The following is a 6,638-nucleotide window of genomic DNA, read 5'->3' as shown; positions in this document are numbered from 1 at the left end:
AATGTCACGCCACCACACCTAACTGTTCTAGTAGATTGACCCAGTTCCGTCAGATATAAACATATCGGATATACCACCTCATGCCACCATCTTGGGTATGTTGGGTAAAGTATACTGTGATATATAAGAATAAACAAGAACATATCTTTATTCAACAACACAGTCTGGAATATAACAGAGTGTAACACAGGCTGCTCTCTGTTGTCTTGTTTTTGTTTTGTTTTGTTTTGTTTTTCTTGAAGGGAACAAACTTGCGGACTTCAGGCCTTTGGTTCCTTGTTTCTTACATACAATCTTGCGGACTTCTGGCCTTTGGTTCCTTCTTTCTTGCACACAATTTTGCGAACTTCTGGCCCTTTTTTCCTTCTTTCTTGCATACAATCTTGCGAACTTCTGGCCTTGGTTCCATCCTTCTTGCATACATTCTTGCGAACTTCAGGCCTTTGGTTCCTTCTTTCTTACATACAATCTTGCGGACTTCTGGCCTTTGGTTCCTTCTTTCTTGCATACAGTCTTACGAACTTCTGGCCTTTGGTTCCTTCTATCTTACATACAATCTTGCGGACTTCAGGCCTTTGGTTCCTTCTTTCTTGCATACAGTCTTGCGAACTTCAGGCCTTGGTTTTCTTTCTTGCATAAAAAAGAATACAAACCTACATCTTATAGGCAAATACTGTCTTTAGCCCCCAAATGACTGGAATGTCACTCAGCCATATTGCAGAACTTCTTCCTATCAGAATTCTTTCATTCCCCGAACTGCATCTCTCTGGAACTCGCCTCCCCAAAGTTGTTTCCCTCCAAATTTCAACCCACAGCTGTTCAAGTCTAACTGTTACAGATATTTTATGAACAGAGGACACCTGTAATCTGGTGTATGGATTATTATTTTTTTTATTAATTTGTTTTTCCTTCCTCCGTTCTGTTATTAATAAAAAAGATAGCCACATAAGGAAGGTAATACGTCTTGAAGGAGTCAGAAGAGAAATTAAAGTCGTGGGAAGCATCACCCCCGAACACATAGGAGGAAAAGCATCTTGCCTCTCTCTCTCTCTCTCTCTCTCTCTCTCTGAGCCTTCGTAACACCATTTCTGTCGTTATTTATTCTGTATATTTCACCTTGCCACTGTCGCCTGTTCTCCTTGATTTCAGAGCCTCCTTAACGCCAATTCTTTTGCTGTTTATCCTGTATATTTCACCTCACCTTAATCTTGTGTTGTATGGATGGGAATTGTGTCGATATTTAAACGTATATAACAGACAACATTGTATTAAGGTTAATGTGCATAATAAATCCCCAAGGAAAAGGTGTTACGTACGGTCTCAATGGTAACGAGAATATGGCTGTAACCCGTCTCTTTTCATTTCGTAGTACACTTAAAGCGCTTAATACCTCTCCGTAGTACACTTAAGGGAGACTAAGATGCTAACTGTCTCTCTTATCATTTCGTGGTATTATCTTTTCCTAGTAATTTCGTGTCTTTTCGCGGTATAATCTTTTCGTATAATTTCGCTATACTCCTCTCACCTTAACTTGGCCTAGATTTTCGTTCTTTTGCCCAGTTGTTCGTCCTTATGCAGCTTATTTCACGTAGCTCAGTGGCATTGCAGGACAGTACTATGGCTCTACCTTCCTTCCTTCGTGACTAGCATAACTCTCTAGTGTTAGTCTATTATTAAAACTCAACATTGAAGATGAGGAGAAATTTATGCCAAGTTAGAGTGAAAAGAGTATAGTAAACATAGATTCTAGAGAGGGGCGCCTTCACGTGGTGGGCTTACGTAGGTCAAGGAAGCGTCCTAACACTTTTTCCTAAACGATTTATTCTTATTACTCCGTACTATCCGGTTCTGTGTCATTTAAATCATTCAAACACCACCACATTGAGCATAAATGATATACAAATTGACAATAACCAGCCACAAAATAAATCGCAATGGGAAAGGTGCTAGGAAGCGTCCATAATGGAAGGGAATTCGGATCCAGGACTCCAACCTTCCATGAAACTTGTCCTGAGTTAAAGTTGTCCGTATTTCTTCGTGGGTCTTACAATTTAAGTTTTTTTTTTTTAAGTTTGTCGTCCGAGGCAGCAAATTATAAAACACTGAGAGTTTGGACATTTCTTTTTTCTCTCTTTTTTTTCTGTCTTTCATTCATTTTCTTTCTTTCTTTCGCTTATCCTTTCTTTTTTATCTTTCTTTTATTTCTCTTTTTTCCTCTTTCTTTCTTCTGTTTTTCTTTTTTCTCTCTTCCTTTCTTTTTAATCATCCTTTTTCTCTCTTTCTTTTTTTCTTTGTTTCTTTCTGTGTATGTATGTATGTATCTATGTCTATCTATCAGTCTATCTCTATCTGTCTTTTCTGTCTTTCATCAGCATACGGTCCACTGCATGACAGCACGATTTTCCTGTGTGCATATTTGTGGTCTGCTTCTCACACTTGTTTCACGGCCAGAGCAACTTCACAGGTCCCTGCATGCATACTTCACCACACCACCACACTTCTTCACACTTCACCACACTTCACCTCACTAAAGGGCTTCAGTATGTATATGTGTTTAGCGGCCGGTTCGCACATGCCTAGCTCTGAAAGGCAGGTGTAGAAAGAGCTGGTGTGCAAAAGGCAGGTGTAAAAAGAGCAGGTGTACAAAGAGCAGGTGTACAAAACAGGTGTAAAAAGGGAACCTAATTAAATGTATTTCCCTAAACAGTCAGGTGAAGCAGTTTTTTTTTTTAATTATTAGTATTAACACCTTGTATATTCATTTATTTATTTATTTATTTTTTATGCCCATGCCAATTTAAAGTGAATGGAGTATTATTGTCTTGGGTCCGTCGTCTCGTCGGGTAAGGAAGCTCCCTAACACCTTTCTCTAAGCGATTTATTTGGCTTATTACACCTTACTCTCTTATTATGTGTTATATAAACCCCACTAACATCACCGGACTCTGGATAAATAAAGGTACCAAAATATATTAACCAGCCATATCCAAAAATAAATCGCTAAGGAAGAGGTGTTACGGAGCTTTCTTACCCAACGAGAAAAGATGATAAATTTAGGCCAAGTTAAGGTGAAAGTAATATATATAAAACGGCGTCTCATGGTTATATAAAGAGTATTAGATCCTGATTTTCGTGGGGAGGGGGGCTGGGGATGTAAACAGCGCTGGTAATGTCCGTTCGTATCGCCGTCACCGCTTCTTCGTAACTAGGCAGCCCCTCCACGGACAGCTGCACCTCCTCTCCGCCCACGCCCACGCCCGCTGAGGCCTCCGTGGGCGTCGTGGGCTGGTCGTTGGCGGTTAGTTTGTCGATTTCCGTAGGCGGCTGAAGTTGTCCCGAAGCCTCCATCTCCTCGTAACTGGGCGGCGGCTCGTATTCTGGAAATAATTGGGTTCTAACAATTTGCTAACTTAATTCTAACCATTTTCTAACTTCTGACAATTTTCTAACTTAATTCTAACCATTTTCTAACTTCTGACAATTTTCTAACTTAATTCTAACCATTTTCTAACTTCTAACAATTTTCTAAATTAATTCCAACAAGTTTCTAACTTAATTCTAACCATTCTCTAACGTCTAACAATTTCCTAACTTAATTCTAACCATTTTCTAACTTCTGACCATTTTTTTACTTAATTCTGACCATTTTCTAACTTCTAACAATTTTCTAACTTAATTCTAACCATATCCTAACTAAAGGCTTCGAGCTGATTTTTTTTACCGAAGGATTCTGACTGATTCTAATTTCTGACACTTTTCGTAATTTTCCGGCGACTCTTACTCTGGGGATACAAGATTCTAACTATATTCTAACTATATTTTAACTTCTAACTAAATGCCTTCGACAACTGATTCATTTATAACTATTTTCTTCGTAACTTGGTGGTTCCAGGATTCTGTTTTCCAACAAAGTTCTAAGTAAGTTCTAGCTTTCTAAATGACGGACTCAGAGTAGTGTCTGACTAAAAACTCACACTAACTGAAGGATTCCAACCAATTTCTGACTAAAGATTCTAACTTCTAACCCATTTCTGATTCTTCCTTGCTTGGTGGCAGCTCTCACTCTGGGGTTATAAGATTCTAACTAAATTCTAACTATATACTAACAAACTTGTAAGTGGTGCATAAAGTTAGATCACGTAGCACCTTCCACTGCTACTTCCGGAGAGGAGATACAGGTGAGCCTTTACTTCCGGTCGTACCTGGGGGCTGGGTGGGGGAGTCGGAGGAAGCGGCCTCGGCGTGAACGAAACTGGAGGTGGAGGTGGAGGAGCCTCGCCTGCCGCTGAAGGAGGAGGAGGCTTCGACCCTCTGCCAGCACGAGTCCACCACGAAGCAGATCAGTACCACCGTCATCACCATGATCAAGGTCCCTGAAAAAAAAAAAACACCACCGTCTCTCACTATACTCTGTTCACTGTAACTTGGCCTAAAATCAATCGTCACCATTCTCAAGATACCTAAAAAACACATCACCGTCTCTCACTATACTCTGTTCACTATAACTTGGGCTAAATCACACACACCACAATCCCTTACTAAAAACTCTATCTTGGCCTAAAATTGCCATCTCTCCATCTTGCTTTCTGAGTTGTAGCAATAGATTAACACTAGAATACGATGCTTGTCACGAAGAAGTGCTATGGAAAGGGTGCAGAGGCGTAGTATTTCCCTCTGCTATTGAGGTGGGAGAAATAGTTGCAAAAGGACGAAAATCTGGGCCAAGTTAAGGTGAAGGGGGTAGAGTGACAGTACCCAACCATCAGCTTAATATTCCACGTCCCTCTCCTGCGTCTCTCACACATTTTCTTACACACACACACACACACACACACACACACACACACACACACACACACACACACACACACACACACACACACACACACACACACACACACACACACACACACACACACACACACACACAATCACTACAACAAGGAAGAAAACAAAACCCCTTGGTGTTTAAAACTGACAATCACTCTGCCATACGCTCTGTCACTCTAGAAAGTTGTCTGGGTACGAGGGATCATAAAAAACTTTACTTATTAGCCATTCTTTGAGTCATAGAGCAGGTCTTGATGGAGTTATGGGGTGGTGTGGGAAGAGGATGGGTCTGGGATGGGATGGGATGGGGGTGGGATGGGATAGGGTTAGCTGGGATGGGTAGGTTGGGGGTGGGACTGTTATCGATGGTTTGGAATGGGTTCAGAATTTGGCTTCGTCTGAAATGGAGGTTTAAGAGTGACATGAGAGGTTGGAGGATAACATGAGAGACAGGAGAAATTATAGACTGACATGAGAGTATGACATGAGAGGTTGGAGGGTGACATGAGAGGTTGGAGTGTAACATGAAAGGTTGGAGGGTGACATGAGAGGTTGGAGGGTGACATGAGAGGTTTGGAGGGTGACATGAGAGGTTGGAGAGTAACATGAAAGGTTGGAGGGTGACATGAGAGGTTGGAGGGTGACATGAAAGGTTGGAGGGTGACATGAGAGGTTGGAGAGTAACATGAAAGGTTGGAGGGTGACATGCGAGGTTGGAGAGTAACATGAAAGGTTGGAGGATGACATGAGAGGTTGGAGGGTGACATGAGAAGTTAAATAATGGTACTGGAAGTTAGAGTCTGAGCAGAGGAAAGGACTAGAGAATAACATGAAGGGTTTTGAGTTTTTTTATGTGTCCGATTCTGGGTATTGGACTGTATCTCTAGGTGTCATAGAGGACTTCTTAGAGAATGAATCGCTAGGGAAGAGATGTTACGAGATAGAGGTGGTGTGCTCACCCAGAAAATGGCGGGAATTCTTTGACGTGGTGAAAATGTCGCCCAGGGAGAGGAGGATCAGGATTCCCGCCAACACGAACACGATGATCAGTTTCAGAGTCTTTTCCTGTGGGGGGAAAGGAAACGCGTTAATTTTCACTTCACCAGATTTCTAAAGTCGTGATTCAGAGTCTTTTGCTCTGGAAGGGAAAGAAACGGGTCATTCTTCATCTCTGGTAATATCCAAGCTTCAGTATTTTGCTGTGTGGGGGAAGGAAACGCCCCTTTTTTATCGTTAAATTTCTAAGCATGATTTTATTTATTTATGTATTTCTTTTTGCTTTGGGTGGAATGAAAATACAATACTTTTCATCTCGCAAAAATTTACAAACTTCATTTTTTGTGTGTGGCTGAAAAGGAAACGCGTTACTGCAATTTTTGCAAGACTTAGACAATGATAGCAATTTATATTTTTCTTCTTTCCCTCATATTATTTTATTAACTACAAGAAGACGACTGGTAATGAAGGGCTTAATGAAGGCTGTAACCCATTCCTATATTTGGAAAAGTCTATTGTAAGCTTAAGGATGAAAAGTGGCGTTTTAGAAGACTTGAGATTTTCCGTCTTTTTTCGTTTTCATTTTTCGTTTCTAATCTCTTCGTTTTCTGTCTTTTCTTTTTCTGATTTATCTTTTTTCTGTTTTTTCTTTTTTTCTTTTCTTGCATAATTTCTTTCCTCTCTCTCTCTCTCTCTCTCTCTCTCTCTCTCTCTCTCTCTCTTTACTCCTATTTAGTTTATGTGCCTGGCTAAATGCTGCATTATCTCCTCTCATTTTCAGTCCTACACACTCCTGCCTCTTACTTTCACCC

This window comes from Coenobita brevimanus, chromosome 43, assembly GCF_032717465.1.
Source record: "Coenobita brevimanus isolate Jiangsu-jjx chromosome 43, ASM3271746v2, whole genome shotgun sequence".
Lineage (NCBI taxonomy): Eukaryota > Metazoa > Arthropoda > Malacostraca > Decapoda > Coenobitidae > Coenobita > Coenobita brevimanus.
This window is presented reverse-complemented; position numbering follows the sequence as displayed.